This window comes from Opisthocomus hoazin, chromosome 1 (assembly GCF_030867145.1).
Source record: "Opisthocomus hoazin isolate bOpiHoa1 chromosome 1, bOpiHoa1.hap1, whole genome shotgun sequence".
Classification (NCBI taxonomy): Eukaryota; Metazoa; Chordata; class Aves; order Opisthocomiformes; family Opisthocomidae; genus Opisthocomus; species Opisthocomus hoazin.
This window is the reverse complement of record NC_134414.1, coordinates 70,582,009-70,602,435: the sequence shown is the minus strand read 5'-3', so window position 1 is coordinate 70,602,435 and position 20,427 is coordinate 70,582,009.

Here is a 20,427-nt window from a genome sequence, read left to right as displayed (position 1 = left end):
ACATGGAGCAACACACTTGAACACCTTGCCTTTGAGGCCAGGAGGTGCAGCTTGCAGAGACGCAGGATACAACAGCAGCAAGGGACAGGTGACAGGCTAATATTTAAGGTGGAAGATGACAGGATAGACAAATTCCAGCTTTCTAAAGCAAGAAAAAAAGGTCACAATAAGATTGATTGAAATGCAGTAAGGCCAGAATTTTAGGAAGAAAATCTTAAAGCTCTCCTCCAGATTTATCATTTCAGTTCGTGCATGGCCAGTCTCCAAAAGCATAGAAATACTTGATGTCCTAGGTGAGGGGAGCGTAGATCCCTCTGGACCACAGACTGGGATTTCTGAACCTCAGTTATGACGTTTTTTCCCCCCCTAAATGTCAGCACAAATATTTATAGAGATCAGAAGAAAAAGAGCATCCTGGGCTAGACTGTATGGATGCAAAAGGAAGAGTAAGAACACTAGGGAGACAGAGTGAGGTCAATTCCGATTTTATAGCAACAGCAGACTTACAGACAAGGGATTGACTTAAGGAGGGAAGTATGGGGTCACAGGGGATAGAAGTTACCACTGTTGGCAGTAAATATGATGTGCAAGGCAAGGACAGCACTGGAGCCCCAGAAACAGCACAATTTACTTTTCTAGGAGGAGTTTGGTCTTTGAAGTAGGCTCTTAAACCTAATCTCTCTTTAACAGTCTTGTCAGGGATGAAGAGCCATCTCACAAGAAAAGTGATTTATGAATCAGAAATGTGAAAAGTCAGTTTCCACAGTGGCTCACAGAATGAAAAAAAAAAAAGACACTGGAGAAAGATACACCTTGGATAGCTAATTTTTAGAGTATAATGTGTACAATAAATAGGAATATTGAAAATGAGAGTATGAACAAAAAGGAAGATAAAAGCAGTCCTGTTGTGACAGTACGACAGCAATTTACAGGGTTTTAATTCAGGCTGTGTCTGTGAAAGTGTTTCCAAATATGCACAAAGGAGGAAAACATTTTTCAGTTTGCCTCCAGTGCCCATCAAAAAAGATATTTTTTTTTTTTACTAAGGTTAGCGTCATTAATTGTTATTGCAGATCTTTAGGTTTATTGGAAAAAGAGACAAAGAGAATTCCTGAAAGAAGTCAGGCGGTTTCCTGGTTGGTTTGTTTTGAAAAAGGAAAACAAGGAGGCAGGAAGAACCTTCAGGAGATGAGAAGGAGTGCCAAGACAGGAGGCAGCATGGGAGAATGCACCAAAAAAATTCACCATACCCCAGAATCACATCTGAGTGTGCAAGAACCACAAAATCCGCGTTCATAATAAGAGTGCCTGACCAAGCATTCAAAAAGTGAACACAGAGGGGCAGGAAAATGGGGCTGACATGCAAATAAGCCCTCTACCTGTGGTACTTTTCTCCTTATAAAGTCTGGAATATATTCAGTATTGTAAGATTACCATCCTGATTGACACAAAAAAGACTAAGCAGGCTTGAAGAGCAGATGTTCTCCCAGAAAAAGAGACACCATATCAAAATCACGTGTCTGACCTGAAGCCGTGACAGATACCATCAAACATGGGTTGTCCCCTCTTTTCCTCTATGTATTTGACATTCTGTCAAGGTAAGATCTGTGGGGAAAGATAATATCTTTTATAAGACCATCTCTTGTATTTGGAAAAGAAAGCAAAGCACTTTTAGGCACACAAACTTCAGGTCTGAAGAAGGAGCACACTTCAGGCTAAGGACAGAATGAGCACAACACCTGTGAGCTTAAATTAAGTATGTTAATTAAATAGTTAGAAACAGTTGGTACCTGTGGAGCAGAGGGAAATTGTTAGCAAAAGTGGAAGCCTAAGGCAAAGGGGGAAAAATAGAGGTAAATATTGCCTATGGAAGGCAGAGACCATAACAGCAGTACAGTGCAGCAAAAGCTACAGTGTGGAGAAGCCCAGTATTGTTGCCAATGTTTGGTTTAAGTTGTGCAACAGCAAGAATAACTCCTGTCACCGCTGAGTCACAGTCTGACGGCAGAACACAGTCCTTTCTGCAGCCCCACAGCTCACACCCCCAAGCATTTTGAACACCAACAGAAGATGTTATAACCAATTTCAAGACTTCCTCCCCATCAAGCAATTCTCCAAAATCTTTGCTGAAATAAATACCCATCTCACTAAATATTTTCATAAATTAAAAAAAAAAATGATTCTCTGCATTTATGAGTACTAAATGTCCATAATGAAGACATGTATTACCACAGGTCCAAAATCACTAACACAATTCCTTCACAAATCCCAGAGAACTTTATTTAATAGCATCAATTTAAAACAGTAACCAATACTTTATAGATGAATGCCTTTTATGAATGAATAAGGAAACCAAGAATATTTTTAGCAGATTTTATTGGTGTTAGGAATATTTTAGGAACTATGCAGATGGCAGTCAGTAGATTCAAAATGTTTGTGTAAGGTTTTGTGCTATGTGGAGACGCAGGGTTTAACCATCAGCAGAATTCTTAATTTCTTTTTTGAGTCTTCCTACACCATCTTTTGGCCTTCCACAAAAAAGACAGCATTGATAGAGGACTAAGAGCCTCCTCACTAACCTCCACTTCTAAAACTTTCACGTGTAAGTAGACCAAAGTGGGCGAGGATGGCTGTCTTCAGACAAGCCATGGGCTGATAACTGAGTGTACCCGACCCTCCACCAGCAACAAATAAAGGCCAAAGCTAGACAGAGAAATTGTCTCCACACACATATGGGAGGCAATGGTAGGGCAGCAGCTACACCTTCTACCATGATAGTCTGGCATCAAGATCTGGGAACTCTGTGCCCACCTGCTGTGGTCTTGCAAGCTCGTATTGGACTGCCCTTGTTCTGTATAACTTTGAAATCTGAATCATAGCTTATAAACATGAACAAGTTTAGCCCAGTTATAATATTATAAACTGCATGAATAGCAGCAAGGCATTACCTGCTACATTACCAGGAACCAAGAGGTAGGCTTGAGAAAGAGAAGTCTAGGGAGGATTCAGTTTGAGATTCAATCACCTGCATCTAGGTGCTGACATGAGTTAGGTGCCTAAGCTCCCGTTGCAGCCAACGGAAAGATAGGGCTGGGTTTGATTGCTTAAACGTGGGTATATGGTATTACTTAAGATGAGTTGGGTTTTCTGACTGGCCTCCAGCAGAGCAGAGATTTCCCACAGGTTCTATAAGACATCTGCATGAGGCTGACACATGTCTTAATATCCTAGGGCACCAGATTTGGCAAGATATGCTTATATTTAGGTAACTGGATCGAGTTCCATTAATCAGCAGAGTAATGGGAGCCCAGAGCAAGGTTCAGCTCACCTCCTCAAGCAGACATTATATGGTTGGATGGCTCTATAGGCTCCACAGACTGTACTGACTTGCTACCAGGAGAGCTTGGACACCCAGCACACACAAAGGTGCCTACATTTAGATGTCCCAATTGTAGCTGAATTGCACAGTCAGGGCAAGATCCAGCTGCCTAAGCAGCGCAGGCACATCCAAAAGGGCACATATTATTTTTCTCAAACCCTCTCTTCAGTGGGTTTAAGTTATAATCAGGCTGTCATCCTTTTTCCACATCTGAAAGGAGTTTGTCACATCAAATCACCATCCAAGCTTATAGGGCAGAATACGCAAAATAACTTTGTTGTGGCTCACCACACAGATAATTCTCATCCCCTACCTTCATTCTGTATTCCCGGGGCAGGCAACACAGATGTTTCTGGGGATAGATAAAAAAAGAAAAAAAAAAAAAGTCCAATATCTTTGAAAGCCTCTACAAACTTGAAATCAAGTTATATATGTTATTAATTCAATTTTGTCCAAGTCAATAGAATTACATTTTCTTTATAGAGCAAAAGCACTCACCTGCTGTATATAAATACAAGGAAGACAACAAGGAAAAGCATTATCAAGCTGGCAAGCACTTTCACATAGGCTGAAAAACAATTACACTTTGTCATCTACAACTCCTCAACATTTTGTCTTCCTCTTCCTTTAAATAATGATGGCGGCAGCCTGCGGATTATATGCAGGAGTGGCACAGACAGCACACATTTAGTGACATGACTGATATTAGATATCACCAGAACAGCTTGTCTCTACCAACATGTGCCACTTTTCACAAGTTAGAGAAACTCGTAGGGTGCTGCTGGGACAGATATGGGTAGTTTAGACCCTTAGCTGAGACTTGCTTTTAGCTATCCTTAAATGAAGAGTCTGGTCTCCACCTTTGACTTGCAGCAGGGGAATTATCTTAAGCAGAAAATTAAGAAGTGAGTAATTCCTTTGAGATATACACAGAAACAAACATGCAGAGAAATCATGCTTTCAGCTCTTACAAGATTTTTCATTGTTCCTGCAATCTATGAGATAATTCTACCTTTCAAACTCTCCACAAAGCCATACTTTTTAGCCTTCTGCACTGAGGAAAAAATCATCAAAAGTATATGCTAAAAGGTAGGATGCTAAATAAAAAAGCCCCTAAATGTTTCACTAGAAATAGTAATAATATTGTTATCTTAACTGCCATGACATTTTAAAAAAACCAGTTTTTAAAAGGCTGGAGGTTGACTGCTGGAACACTGGCAAGGTTGCATAGGCACTTTAAAAATCATTTCCTTTACCACAAAGGAGTTGGGTACCTGAATATCTTTGTACTAGTATTTAAATAAAATATGAAGCATTTCAGTGTTCTACATCTACTTACACAGCCAAAGCAAAGGGTTGTGGGACTCCCACCCCTGCTTTACAGACTCACTTGCACCAGGACAAAGAAGGTTTGAGCCCTGCGTCCCTGCCAGCCGGCAGATGCCCTGGGTGCCAGGGTGTCACACAGGAGAGGAGAAAAGGACCACTGCATCCTCCCTGCACAGACAGCACCTGCACTTCTCTACAAACCCACCCTGAAACACAGCAATGTTTTATTATGGGGTCATTTGAGTCAAGCGTCACAAAAAAGTCATGTGTTTTTCCCTCTTTCGACCAAAACTATTCACCTAATTCAATCGGGACATGAAACTCTGAGCAGCCCCAATGAAGCAGCATTTTCTGGCAAATTTGTATGAAAACCAATATTAATTTCTCTGCACAATATTTCTTTCAGCAAAGCCTCAGTGTTATGGTTTGGCCTCAATTGGCAACAAAGAACCACACAGTTACTCTCTCACTCCTCCTCCCTCCCAGGTGGGATGGGGAGGAGAATCAGAAGGAAAAAAGGCAAAACTCACGGGCTGGGATGAGAACAGTTTAACAGAATGGCAAAGGGAGAAGAAAACAACAATCAGTAATACTAATAAAAAGCATATACAACATGCAGTGTTCTCACCACCCGAGGCTCAGCTTGCTCCTGAGTAGCAAATTCCCCTCCTTCAGCCAGCTCCCAGCCTAAATACTGAGCATGACAGCACATGGTATAGAATATCCCATTTGGCTGGCTGTTTGGGTCAGTCCAGCCAGCTTCTTGTGAAAATTAACTCTATCCCAGCTGAATCCAGGGCATATGGAGTCCGAGTTAAAGGCGCCCTATGCCAGCAGAAGCAATACCACACACACACTGACTTCTCTGCACTCAGCTGGAATCTGCTACATCAACAGGGAGCAAACGAAAATAAACGAGGAAATGTAGAGAAATAAATTGTACGCAAACTGAAATAACCCAATTCTCAGAAAAGGATACTGAAACACATGTGTATGCGTAAGTGTGTGTTTCGCACTTGTTTCACAAAGAATAAGGAATTAGGGGGAGAAAAAATAAAAAAGAGAGGGGAAGGTTGGGGCCGAGGAGCTTATAATGCTGTAATCTGAAGATGAAAACACGACTGTGCAGTTCACTTTGCTGTTCCTTGACTACCCTAAACTCTATGTCAGAAACCTTCTTCTCCACTCTGGAATTAAAATCTGTCAAGCAAAGAGGAGTTCCTCATTTGCACAGCTCTTCAGGCTGAAGAGTTATAGGTCAGTAATTTTCCCCTTTCTGAGTTTAATTTTATCCTATTACCCACTCCCGCACAGATTATGTCTTCATTTTGGTGTAATTTCTAAAAAATCCTTTCCTACCTATGGCACTACATCATTTTTTTTTTTATTCTTCATTATTATTTGTCCAAGCTTCTCGCACTGATCTGGTTTAACTTTCTCCTGTCTGGTCAGTCCAAGTAGCATTTTTATATGAAAATTAGATGTTTTCAACCATAAGATTTTTAAGAAAACAGTATTTCAAGTATCACAGAATTGCATAAATACAGATCTAATTTATACGTGCACAACCTATATAGAAAAAGGTAAGGGAAAATTGTCCATCTTCCTTCTCTCTGAAGGTGCTCCTTTGCAGATTTCTTTCTCCCTCATGGAGAAAACATGCGGGCTTTACATTTTTACAAACCTCTTCCATAATTTTTTCTCAGTATATTTATTTCTGCTTCTTCATTCATAAAGATCTTGTTCTCTAGCATCTCTCCTTCTTGTCCTGCGTCTCGATGAGAGGAAGCTGAAGCCAACCCTCTGAAATGCAAGAACAAGTCAACTTATGAAGATGAGCTAAAGTTCTGGACAGAACTGAAACACTAGTCAGTCTGTAGCTGTCTCCAAACAGGCCAGTTTCTCAAAGATCAACTCACATAGCCTGTGCTGAACATTTTTATAATGAATCTTTAAATAAATTTTAATTGGAATCTGCATATTATTCCCACAAATTCTCCCCCCACATTAACGGCATGGTTGAAGAAAGCTCTCTTGGGTCATTCAGTATCAACAATGCGATGCCAGTCACCACAGAAAGACACAGGGGCACAAGGTCATCGATCAACTCGAAATGAGAACAGGAAGACTGTGGCAGGCTTCCACGGGCACAGGCCCATCTCTCCTTGCCAGAGACATGAGCACCACAAAAACAGCCCACAAAAAGACGTTAACTCCAAAATTGGAAGCAAAGTCTGAGATCTGAACAACGCTATCTTATTTTTTTAAATACTTTCATGGCATAGGTTTCAGGTAATTATCTTGCCCATAGAAGGAGCAGTCTGTGGTTACATACACCTCTCCTGGCACCTTTGGTGGTGTATTTCATAAACATGACCTTCACAAACTACAAAATAGAAAAAAAAGAAAAAAAAACGCAGTGAATATAACATTAGCTTTTCATTTAATTCCACTGAAAGCAGTTGCAATACCTTCATAATCACTGAAAGTGAAATCTGTAATGCATATCTAGAATAAATTGAAGTTTGAAGCAAACAAAATAAAGGTAGAATTGACTATTTATAGTAACGCAGTCTTCAAGTCATAATACACTTCAGTGAAAGGCTCTTGCTGATGCCAGTCTGAATAGTCCAAGAGAACACAAGACAGACTGAATACAATAGAAATTTTGAGATTCGATTTGTAACATATAATTATTCCATATTTTAATGTATTATAAGTTTAAATTATCCACCTCAGAGGATTTTAGGATTTCAAGTCTGCGTAATGGAATAGAAATTTTTACTGCCATTTTGACAGAGAGGAAGGAAGATAATGAATATGTACTAGAGAAGAAGATTAAAGAAAAGTACCAATTCTGTGACTGACCATTTTTAATATATTTACATGTAGTTCAACATTTTCATCAAGAAATCTTTTCATAATATAAAGTAGAAATGGGAATGCAAAATTAATACAACTAGAAAAAAAACCACTAAAAATGGCGAGAAAGCTGTAAGCAGGCACATCGAGGGGCTCACACAAGACACTCCCTGCAACAAAAACCAACATGCTGAACCTGCAGTAGGGGACACCCCCCAGGTGCAGAGTTAATATTAATGGAGCACAAACATTAATTAATCAAAATCAAAGAAGCATTTTGTCTCAACAGAAGCCCTTTGGCAGCTGCATCATTGGAGGTGTCTTTGGTCCAGAACCGTAGGCATGAGCTGCATACCTGCCTCCCCTTAACCGTTGAGAAGAAGGGGAAAGCCCACTGCCCATCTCAGCAGTCAGTGGTACCACAATTCTCAAAGACAGCTTCAGAACGACTCTGTGTCAACTGTTTCCATTAGCCCTGTCTCATACAGCGATTAAAAACCAATATATGTATTACTGAAGTACAGGCACTGTTGTGCACCACCACCTCAGAGGACTTTTATGCTGCTGTACACAATGGAGCTGTGGTACAACAACAAGAAGGGCTTCTTCAACTACATCAGCAGCAAAAGGAAGGCTAGGGACAACGTGGGGCCGCTGCTGAATGAGGCGGGTGTCCTGGTGACGGAGGATGCGGAGAAGGCAGAGCTAATGAATGCCTTCTTTGCTTCAGTCTTCAGTGCTAAGACTGGCCCTCAGGAATCCCAGGCCCCGGAGGTAAGAGAGGAAGCCTACAGAGAGGACGACTTTCCCTTGGTCGAGGAGGACTGTGTGAGGGATCGCTTAAGCGATCTGGATGTCCACAAATCCATGGGCCCCGATGGAATGCACCCACGAGTGCTGAGGGAGCTGGCGGATGTCATTGCTGAGCCACTCTCCATCATCTTTGAGAGGTCCTGGAAGACAGGAGAGGTGCCCGAGGACTGGAGAAAGGCCAATGTCACTCCAATCTTCAAAAAGGGCAAGAAGGAGGACCAAGGGAACTACAGGCCGGTCAGCCTCACCTCCATCCCGGGAAAGGTGATGGAGTAGCTTATCCTGGAGGCCATCATGAAGCAAGTGGAAGAAAAGAAGGTTATCAGGAGTAGTCAGCATGGATTCACCAAGGGGAAATCATGCCTGACCAATCTGATAGCTTTCTACGATGACATGACTGGCTGGGTAGACGAAGGGAGAGCTGTGGATGTTATCTACCTTGACTTCAGCAAGGCTTTCGACACAGTCTCCCATGATATCCTCCTGGGGAAGCTGAGGAAGTGTGGGCTGGATGAGTGGTCGGTGAAGTGGATAGAGAACTGGCTGAATGGCAGAACTCAGAGGGTTGTCATCAGCGGCGCTGAGTCTAGTTGGAGGCTGGTGACAAGTGGTGTCCCTCAGGGGTCAGTACTGGGCCCAGTCTTGTTTAACTTCTTCATCAACGACCTGGATGAAGAGTTAGAATGTACCCTCAGCAAGTTTGCTGACGACACCAAACTGGGAGGTGTGGTAGACACACCGGAAGGCTGTGCTGCCATTCAGCGTGACCTGGATAGGCTGGAGAGCTGGGCAGAGAGGAACCTGATGAGGTTCAACAAGGGCAAGTGCAGGGTCCTGCACCTGGGGAGGAACAACCTCATGCACCAGTACAGGCTTGGGGTGGACCTGCTGGAGAGCAGCTCTGCGGAGAGGGACCTGGGTGTCCTGGTGGACGACAGGTTAACTATGAGCCAGCAGTGTGCCCTGGCTGCCAAGAAGGCCAATGGGATCCTGGGGTGCATCAAGAAGAGTGTGGCCAGCAGGACAAGGGAGGTTCTCCTTCCCCTCTACACTGCCCTGGTGAGGCCTCATCTGGAGTACTGTGTCCAGTTCTGGGCTCCCCAGTTCAAGAAGGATGAAGAGCTACTGGAGAGAGTCCAGCGGAGGGCTACAAGGATGGTGAGGGGACTGGAGCATCTCCACTACGAGGAGAGGTTGAGGGAACTGGGCTTGTTCAGCCTGAAGAAGAGAAGGCTGCGAGGGGACCTTATAAATGCCTACAAATATCTGAAGGGTGGGTGTCAGGAGGATGGGGCCAAGCTCTTTTCAGTGGTGCCCAGTGACAGGACAAGGGGTAATGGGCACAAACTGAGGCACAGGAAGTTCCGTCTGAACATGAGGAGGAACTTCTTCTCTCTGAGGGTGATGGAGCACTGGAACAGGCTGCCCAGGGAGGTTGTGGAGTCTCCTTCTCTGGAGATATTCAAGACCCGCCTGGACAAGGTCCTGTGCAGCCTGCTGTAGGTGACCCTGCTTCGGCGGGGGGGTTGGACTAGATGACCCACAGAGGTCCCTTCCAACCCCTACTATTCTGTGATTCTGTGATTCTGTGATACAGGCACACATCCCCTGACGCTCAGCGTGAAGCACGTGAAGAGAAAGCCATGGCATTACTTGAGCTAGGATCCATGACAGCTACTGCAGCCTTGGAGACCTGCCCAACTTACCCTTAATCCAGCTGTTTTGAGCTAAGTTCCTTCAGCAGCATCAGCAGTTCAAGCTCACTGGGTCTTCTGGTTAGTTCTCCATCCCTGAGACTTTTCAAGATCTGACTAGACAAAGCCCTGAGCAGCTGGGTCCGAACTCAGAGCTGACCCTGCTCTGAGCAGGAGGCTGGACTAGAGACCTCCCAAGATCCCTTCCAGCCTGAATGGTTTTATTCACGTACCTAGCCCATACCGAAGCCCATACTGCTTTAGCTATTTGTGCTGATTTTGGCTGGAGTAGAGTTAATTTTCTACATAGTAGCTGGTATGGGGCTGCGTTTTGGATTTGTGCTGAAAAGTGTTGATAATATACTGATGCTTTTAGTTGTTGTGAAGTAATCAAGGACTTTTCAGCTTGTCATACTGGACTGCCAGCGAGGAGGCTGGGGGTGCACAAGAAGCTGGGAGGGGACACAGCTGGGACAGCTGTCCCCATAAGAGCAGAGGGATATCCCACACCATATGATGTCATGCTCAGCTTATAAAGCTGGGGGAAGAAGAAGGAAGGGGGGGATTTTCAGAGTGATGGCGTTTGTCTTCTCAAGTAACCGTTACACATGATGGAGCCCTGCTCTCCTGGAGATGGCTGAACACTAGCCTGAAGATGGGAAGGAGTGTACTGCATTCACTTCTGGGCTCCCCAGTTCAAGAAAGATGAGGAACTACTGGAGAGAGTCCAGTGGAGGGCTATGAAGATGATGAGGGGACTGGAGCATCTCTCCTACGAGGAAAGGCTGAGGGAGCTGGGCTTGTTCAGCCTGAAGAAGAGAAGGCTGCGAGGGGACCTTATAAATGCTTATAAATATCTGAAGGGTGGGTGTCAGGAGGATGGGGCCAAGCTCTTTTCAGTGGTGCCCAGTGACAGGACAAGGGGCAATGGGCACAAACTGAGGCACAGGAAGTTCCGTCTGAACATGAGGAGGAACTTCTTCCCTCTGAGGGTGACGGAGCACTGGAACAGGCTGCCCAGGGAGGTTGTGGAGTCTCCTTCTCTGGAGATATTCAAGACCCGCCTGGACGGGGTCCTGTGCGGCCTGCTGTAGGTGACCCTGCTTCGGCAGGGGGGTTGGACTAGATGACCCACAGAGGTCCCTTCCAACCCCTACTATTCTGTGATTCTGTGATTCTGTGATCCAGTCAAATTAATCTAGAATTCTTTTCTTCCAACAACTGTAGTGGCACATCCAAACAATCCCCTAGCAATCCACCAAAGCTATGGCTCCAGGGCAGCTTTTAAGCAGCCAGCGAGAGTGCTGGGTTCAGACCAGGGGCTTCCATGGGCGGGTGAAAAAAAGCCGGGCTCAAAAAGATCAGATTCAATCTAAGGAATGGCCCTTATAGAGCCACCAGGGTGAAGGGATTGCCCAGGACGACATCAGCCAGCATAAAACCCATGTGCGGTCGAGAGCTAGTAATGTGGATGTCAAACTGGAGAACGGATTTGAGAGCAGCAACAGACCCCGAGCCATGAGCAGGAGGGACAAGGCAGCAGAGAGACAAGAGGATGCCTGTCTGTGACAAGTTCACAGAGTTGGGTTTCGGTCAGCAAGTTCAGTTTCGCTGTAGTCACCTTTGCTCAAGTTGCAGAAGGTAGCTGTAAGTCGGCGAGTTTCCCCTCATCGGTACTTCTCAACTTTTTAATGTAGTTTTTTTCCTTCAAATATTCATGGCACTACTTCAAACTAAACAGGGGGATGGAAGTCCAGCAACACCATTCCAAAATTGTTGGGTAGCTGTTCTAAAAACAGAACTTGGCAACTAAACAAGCAAAGTGTTACTGGCTTTATAAAGGGGTTTTTGGCAAAACTGCAAACGTCCACGTGACCTTATGGCTGCCCACGGGCACAACCTCCAGCAGCTGGAGGCTCCAGCAGCTGGAGGCTCCAGCTGTGCCGGGCAGTAGCCACTGCCACACAGGCACCCACGTCCCAAGTGCCCCATAAAATAGCAGTGCCTGGTGTGGCCCAGCTCCGTCACGTTCTTTTCGGTTGTTTCAAGAGCAACAAGCAATTACATTACATGTTTCATTACAAGTCTATACACACAGTTCTTAATTCACTTTCCTGAGGTACCTACAAAAACTACAAAACCACTTGGCCAGCTCCCCTGCTCCCTCCCAATCTGAGCAACTCTGAACCTCCTGGTGGGCTTCAACCACGTTTGGTTAGACCCAAAAGCTCTTTAAATGATTCTCCAGATAAAACCAGATGCTACCTCATTAAGGCAAATCACAGAGCACTTCCAAATGCTGCAAGGCACATCAAGGCGAGAGGCCGAACAGCATCACACCAGCACGTTTTTGCCTAGGAACGAACTAATAGCTCACAGAGTAGTTTAATATATTACAGTAAGCACAGTCAATGCCTGCAAAAAGCATGAATGCGCAGCGTGAACCACATCACTGCTTTCTAGCCTTACTGGGAAAGCTTGGGGATCTCGGCTGAACATCAACAGTGAGTTTACAGTCAATGACACTGCGTGATGTAGAGGGGAAGGCCAAGTCTTCGGCTGGAAGAAAGCCGTGAGGAAGCATGGTAAAGGAAAATGCTTCTTCATGGTGCGTGTCTCCTGTCTTTCCTTCGGCAATGCTACAAAGAAGAGTTTCCAGAAAGCCATGGGTTCAGCTGGAAATGAAGGGGAAACCGGCAAGGGTGAATCTAACGTGTCTGAGGGAACCAAAGTGTTCGGTGCAGCTCAGGTCAGCAGCTTCAAGTTTAGGGTAGGGGCTTTTCCAGCTGCTCAGGACCTGCCTCCCATCCTCCTTCCCCCACGGTGCAGGCTGATGCTTGATGAGGTCACACAGTGTTCCACATCACGTCAGTGGGCATGGGAGGCATAACGCAGAGGAGAAACCGAGTAGAAAACAGCCAAGTGAGGAGCTCATGCTCTGTGGACAAAAGGCCACCCCGAAATTTCCACCTCAGCTGGGACAATGCCTCTGGGTTGCACAGTGCTTTCGGTCCTGTTAACCCCTTTCCCTCAAGCAAAGCCCGTTGTTCCAGCCTCTTCCAACAGCCAGGGTTCTGAGGAGCTGCAAGCTACTCCTCGTCTGTCGCTTCCCACTCAAGTTTTTCCGCTCCTGTTCTTTGCAGTGTGCACAGCACACAGGACACACTGCCTTGCCGAAGGATCACATCAGTACTTCTGCTACCAGGATAAAGAGAAAAGGGCGTTTTCACTGTGTTTCTCTCACCTCAGAGTTCAGCCTCGTGTCGCAGCTCCCTGTCTCCTTTCTCATGTCACCCCACGGTGCAGCTTCTGCATGAGGCCGCCTAATTCCTCAGCGTGCAAAGCAGCTGGTGGCCATCCTTTTGCTTTGGAGTGCAGCTTGAAAGTGGAGTGTTGCTACAGCGTGGTTGAACTGGCCTCTAAAAGTCTCTGCCAGGAAGAATCCTCCTGGCACGCACCAAACAGGGCTGTGCAGATGAATCCAGCCTTACAGACACATATAATAATTTACGTAGAAATTACTTTTCCTCCTGCCACACACCAGTGCTGCTCGCTTCACACAGATGCATCCGAGCTCTTCATCCGCAGCCTTGCAGAAGGCACAGTTCCTCACGTTAAGTATTCCATGGTGGATGCTGATAAAATCTGACACTTAATGAGCAGGGAGTCTTTCAGAACAGCCAGAGAACGGTACGCCTTTTCTTCTAATCAAAGGCTTCCCTGCTCGGGGGCAATGCACAGAAATGCATTGAAATGTTATTTCAGCTTGCTTCCTAACAAAACCCAGTTAATCTGAATTGTTCTAAAGGCACTTCTAAAATAATTCCAATAAACCACAAACTGACATAAGCAAAAATACCTGGAATACAAATTTTTATGCTGAGAATCTTCATTGTCTTCAGAATAACAGGCATGCACCAAGAAGATAAACCATTTCAACTGATAAATCATAGACTGGAATTCCCCCACAAATTGTGTGCTTCCTATGTCCTTAGGTATGCTTCCTATGTCCTTTCAGAACAGCTTTCCCATTTTACAACCTGCAAAAGGCAAATTATGCAGTGTTGATTTGTGCAGCCATCCATAGTGGATACTCATGTACGCCATACTCATAAATTTCATCATTTATAAATGTGTTTTACAGCCCAAGAACTAGGCCTGGGAATATTTCTACGCACCAGGCCCTCAGAAGTGAAGTTCTCCATTCAACCAGAAACAATGTCTGTTAAATGAGAATAATTCAAGATTCTTGAAGCCATTTCTTTATTACTTTCCCAGAATAACAACATATAAATCTGGTCATAATTGTCACCTGTCTTTTTCTTCTTTTTCATGAGTAGGAAAAAATACTCTTGGCAACTCAAGATGTGTTGTCCATATAGGCACACCCAGCCACTCAAAACTGAAGAATGTTCTTCCCTTGCAACATCTGTAGACAAAGCTCACCTCCAACCCTCCCTCTGATTCAGCAGGTGAGAAGCAAGATGAGATGTGTTCTTTGTGTCCCAGATGTCTGTGAACTGCCGTATCTCAGAAGCAAGATTCTTGCATTGACAGAGTAAAGGAGAGTGAGACATGGCAGCCCAGTACAATCAGGGAACTCCACGTTTGGACAGTGCCCACTTGGTTTTCTTTCCTGAAATGATCTATCTGTTCCTCCAGGTAACAATCCCTCACCAACACTACTGTCGGGTGGGAACTGGGGAATCTTTTACGCTGACCTTAAATGTGCACAAGAGTGCATCCTACCCTGCAATCCAAGTGTCAGGACTCACTGCAGCAGCGGGATAATGCGCGGCAGGCACATCTCCATGACTACCTCACTTTCCCAGGTGCCCTTGTGCAACAGATATGAGGCTCTGCGAGTGGAACTGAACAACGATGAGGACAATGGTCCATCTAGGTTGGAGGTGTTGCCAAGGTTAAGTCAGCCTACACCCTACATCAAAACCACTTCCACTAAGAAAAAAAAGACAGGTTATTGTCACAGGAGACTCTTCGGAGAGGAAGAGAAGGCCCAACATACCAACCAGACCCACTTCTCGGGGAAGCCATCTGCCTCCCTGGGGCCTGGCTTAAAGATGTTACAAGAAAACTTCCTACCCTAGTATAGCCCTCAGATTATTATCCATTAATAATGACACTTATAAAAGATGGGGACAAACATTATAGCAGGACCTGTTGCAATACGACAAGGGGTAATGGTTATAAACTAAAGAGGGTAGGTTTTAGACTAGATAGAAGAAAGCAATTCTTTACAATGAGGGTGGTGAAACACTGGCACAGGTTGCCCAGAGAGCTGGTAGATGCCCCATCCCTGGAAACATTCAAGGCCAAGTTGGATGGGGCTCTGAGCAACCTGATCTGGTTGAAGGCGTCCCTCTTCATTGCAGGGGGGTTGGGCTAGATGACCTCTAAAGGTCCCTTCCAACCCAAAGCATTCTATCATTCTATGACCATAGTGTGACTCTGTGGAGAAAATAAGTTGTTCGACAGAAATCAGTCTAAGACATAGGCAAGGAATGGGAAAGCATCTTAGGCTGCCACTCCCTCTTCAGAATTTTGAAAAGTCTTGGTGCTCTGGAAAGCCTAGAGGACATGCTTTTTTGTTCATACTGATGGCAAAGTAAAGATGGTCGGTGAGACAGCCAGCAGATACATGAACCGGGTCTGAACGCTGACGCAGAAATCCTTCTGAAGATCTGGTGGCCAGGGCAGGGTCACTTTCCTGAATCTGTATTTTCAAACGCTTAGCTGAAAGTCCAAGGTAGTAACCATACTCCCTCTCTGCCACCAGAAAAGAGTGCATTGCCTTTTCCCCTTCCCAGAACAGGTGAAACAGTCCTGTACCTTCAATACCCAGCAGAAAACTCGCTTGGCAAAGCAGATAGTAATGAGGGGGTGCAGCGGATGGAGCACGCATTGCACCGTCCCGGTGTTTTCTCAACTCAGTCTCACAAAGCAGACTTCTTGTGGGAACCGGTAAGAACAATCCTGTAGCAGTAAATGTTTCTGTTCCCTGAAATTCTGCCTGCCTTCGAGGAAGGCCTGGGATTAAACGAGCTAGTGATGACAGCCAAATTCCTTGCTCTAGTTTCACCTCACAGTAAACCTGGTCCCATGTCACCTCCATGCTGCGTTGTTTTGAAAGGGCCCTTGTGATGCTGAATGTACAGGCATGGTAAGCCACACGTGCCGCAGAGGAAGGCTAAAGAACCCACACAAATCCCATAGACAGGGCTAGGTCAAATGCTGCGTGAGCACTTTCAACTGTGGCTGTCTACTTCTGTTCTACAGGACAAACAGCTAACAGACTGTATTTCCGGGAGCTTGAAAAGCAGCTCCAAAGTATAAGAAAAGCTAACTCCCGTCGGTTACAAAATCATACAAAAATACAAATATTAACAAATTCAGGGAAACTGTGAGTAGTTTCTGACAAAGCAGAAGCTAACACAGTCCCCTGCTGGAAAAATACTGTAAAAACATGCTATTTATGTCTACAGCAAGCAGAGAGCTATCATAGCCTGCTTGACAGGCAAGAGATGTCTAACAAAACCTGAGCAACACACTAGCTAAAAAACAAAAAGAACAATTTGGGAATCTCACCAGGCCGACACACAACATCTGATTGGAAATGGTTCTTCGGTGAGAGGGTAGCTGGTCACTGGAACAGGCTCCCCAGCGCAGTGGTCACGGCACCAAGCCTGTCGGAGTTTCAAGGAGCATCCGGACAACGCTCTTAATTCTGTGGTTTAGCTTTAGGTGGTCCTGCGAGGAGCAGGGAGTTCGCCTCGACTGGTCCCTTCCAACTTGAGATGTTCTGTGATATCCTGGGTGTCGCACACGGCACACCGCGTTCCTAGGACTGGTGCGTGGCAGTGGGTGAAAGCTTGCTCTTTCTACCAGTCTCCATCGCCTTTCAGACTCAGCCCAAACCCACCCTCAGGGTCAGAGTCACTGCTTACACAGAGGAGAGTCAGGAGGACAGGGCAGCACACACACGCGGGGCCTTACCTGCCCAGGCTCGCGAGCACCGCCATGTTGGAACGTCAGCAGATACGCCTGCAGGTGTGCAGGGGACAGCCAGGCACACGGGGAACGGACAGACTCACAGCCACCCAAGGCTGTTCTCGGGGTAAAAGCACCGAAGTAGCCTCTGCCACGCATAAAGGAGACCCTGCGCACACCCAGCAGAGGAAGGGAACAAAATCAGTGAGAACGCTCAGGAACTGGTGGGAGCACCTGAGCAAAATTTTGGACTGCCAAGATCTGCACCATGTAAATAATGCCACGGTCGTGAACTGAGGGCAGCCAGTCAAATTAATGAAAAGCTCAGGAGGGTAATTTAGTTCCAAACTCAGGCTCAGCCTTGCTGCCAAGATGACATTTGATTCACGTGAAGTAAAGAGAAAGCTCAAGCGCAGAGCACACAAAGAAATAGGGCAAGCCTACAGCCCTTTTCCAGACTACAAAGCACGCCTCGCAGAGCAAATTAATCTCAAAAATCATCTCAGCATTTCTCCGAAGTACAAACTCTGCATTTCTGGGACCCTGCAACATCAGCACCGTAGTACTCGTAGTGTACACACAGACACATGCACCTCTTGCCCACACCTCCCAGGATGATTTCAGGCCTCTTTATTCCACCATCAACAAGTTGTTATGTGCTTCCTTCCTTTCCCCACCTCGTGCCCTATCGTTGCAAGCAAAGCTGTCCACTGCAAGTGGGTAACAGCAGGTTCTGCACCCAAATTTCTGAACTTACTAGGTGTAGTAGCTCCAACAGAACATAAATTAGATGCCACTTGACAAGCAGCAGCTGTTCAGGAGGCAGCGGAGCCCCTCAGCCAAAATGGTGGTGCCTCGAGAAAAGTGTATTTAAGAGTTCAGCAGCAAGGAAAAGCATGAGAAACATCCCTGTGAACACCCAGGTCAGAGGAGGAGGGGAAGGAGGTGCTCCAGGTGCTGGAGCAGGCTCCCCTGCAGCCCGTGGAGAAGACCATGGTGAGGGAGGCTGTCCTGCAGCCCACAGAGGTCCATCTCCACCCTGCAGCCATGGAGGATCTCACGCTGCAGCACGTGCCCTGAAGAGATCTGCAGCCCAGGGGGAACCCACATCGGGGCACGTTTATCCCTGAAGAACTGTGGGCCACGGAGAGGACCCACACTGGAGTGAAATTCTACCTGGGAAGGAGGAGTGAGGTAGGGGAAAGTTGGCTTAGTCTTTCTCTTTGTTCCTCCTCATCAAACTCTATTTTTAAATGGCAAGAAATTAGTTTTCCCATCATCTGTTTTGCCCATGATGGTAATTGATAGCTCATGTCCATGCCTCATCTCAACCCACAAGCTTTTCCATCCTATTCCCTCCCCCAGAGCGCAGCTGGGTGGGGGTCTGGCAGCCAGCCAACGTCAACCCATCACAACAAAAAAACACCCAGAACAGGATTCCCAAAACACTTAAGGTGAAAAGTAAACGACAATTTCAAATGGTGGGAAATAACCGCCTTTACAGTGCTAAACCAAGAGAAAAGTTGGAGAAGATGAGATTTCTTCTGACAAAAGTTATAAAAAGCTACACTTAAAGTCTTCGGTTCAGTACATCCCCTTGCTAAACTAAGCTGGAATAGATGTATTATTTCACACACCTAAGCTCAGTTATTAAATCCCTTCGAATGCCTTGTCCAAAGACTGAAACATCTTTCAAACAAATGACTTCCTACGCCTTCCTTCACCCATCCCATCATCCTGTATCAATACTGATGATGTTCCTACCATAAAAATCATCCCCCTGCCTGCTGTTTCAGGCAGCACCAAATCACATCCCTATGATACATGCTTATCACAAATTTCAGGTCTACTGAGATAAATCATGCATGCAGACAAGTATTTTATGTTATTTATGCAGTGATTTGATTTTCTAGGTTTTCTTGCTTTCTTCCCTTTCATTATCTTCTGTCTTTGATTTCCTCCAATCTCTTACATTACCCCACCAGGTCAGGTTGCCAAAGGAAGTGAAAATTCCTCAGTGCAAGACAGTCAAGACTCTACTTTGCCCCCCTAAACAACCCTTGCTTTGTTTTGTTATCCAGGCATCCATCTGCTATTACAAAAAAGCATGAAGAAGCCCTTTCAATACAGTACACCAACTAGTAAATAGAAGAGGCTATTTATACGAAAAGCAAAAAAAAATTAAAGCCATTTTCCCTTCTTAATCTCAGCCCACGTATTAGATGAAATGTAACACTTCATAGGGTAGGGGAAAAATCATGGTTTAATTACAACGACATAGCATAAAAACTTGAGTAGTCAATACCAGGATATTATTGTGACGTCTAAACTAAACTTGAGTTCTCCACAGATACCGCAGACAGACACTCTAAATTCCCTAAATGATTGGCATTAAGAAGGTTTATACAAAGGTGGTCAGTTGTTTAATCTTTAAGATGTCATGACACGGTGAGACAAACACGCGTACATCAGTAAGTACAGAGAAATGTTATGCTACATTTTGGACAGTTCAGAACTGAAAGTGCTTCACATCTATAGGATAAGAAATGGCTTCATCTCCTCATCCCTAAATGATGAGAGCAAAGAAATAACCCTTTAAAAGGTTAAATAAACAGTGCCCCATTTATCCATGCTTATATAAAGTTTCCAACAATTCAGAAGGTCCATGGTGAAATTTACAATCTATATACAGTATAACAAATTGTCAAAGAAAAAAGTTCAGATACTCCTTGGTTCCCAAAAGCCTGAAGCTCACGCTCTGCACTGGAGACAAAAGCTACTTACAGTATTCAGTGTTTTTTTTTTTATCCCAATCCACCTTGAATAAAGTCAGTCCCTAAGTCCTGGTCATATTTAACAACTGCTTAACCCCAGCATTTAAGGCATGTTCATCAGATGTCAGTATAGGGGTACTGTCAGAAATGATAATAATCACAGGTATAAGAGTCAGCAAATTTACATAGCAACATCACTCTTTACAATATAATGCAAAACAAATTGTTATGATGGAAGTTGTTCCTGAGTTAAATTTCCTAAACACTGAGAAGATTCATGTTTTCCTTTTATACTTCTTCCTCTGGAATGTCCTTTCACGTATGCTCAGCTGGAAATTAAAATTCACTCTGAAAAAAGCCTCAATGTCAGAAAGCAAAAATGTTAGCAAAATTCTAATTATATTGGCATTTCCCAAATCGAAATTTAGCCAAGATGCTATGAATTTGCAGGGTTTAGTACCACTCAGCTTTTAGCAAGAGTATTCTCTAAATGTGAAGACAATCATAAATGTCAGTCCACCTTTTTGTGCAACTGCAAACAACAGGAAAAGATTTTGCTATCAAGAAT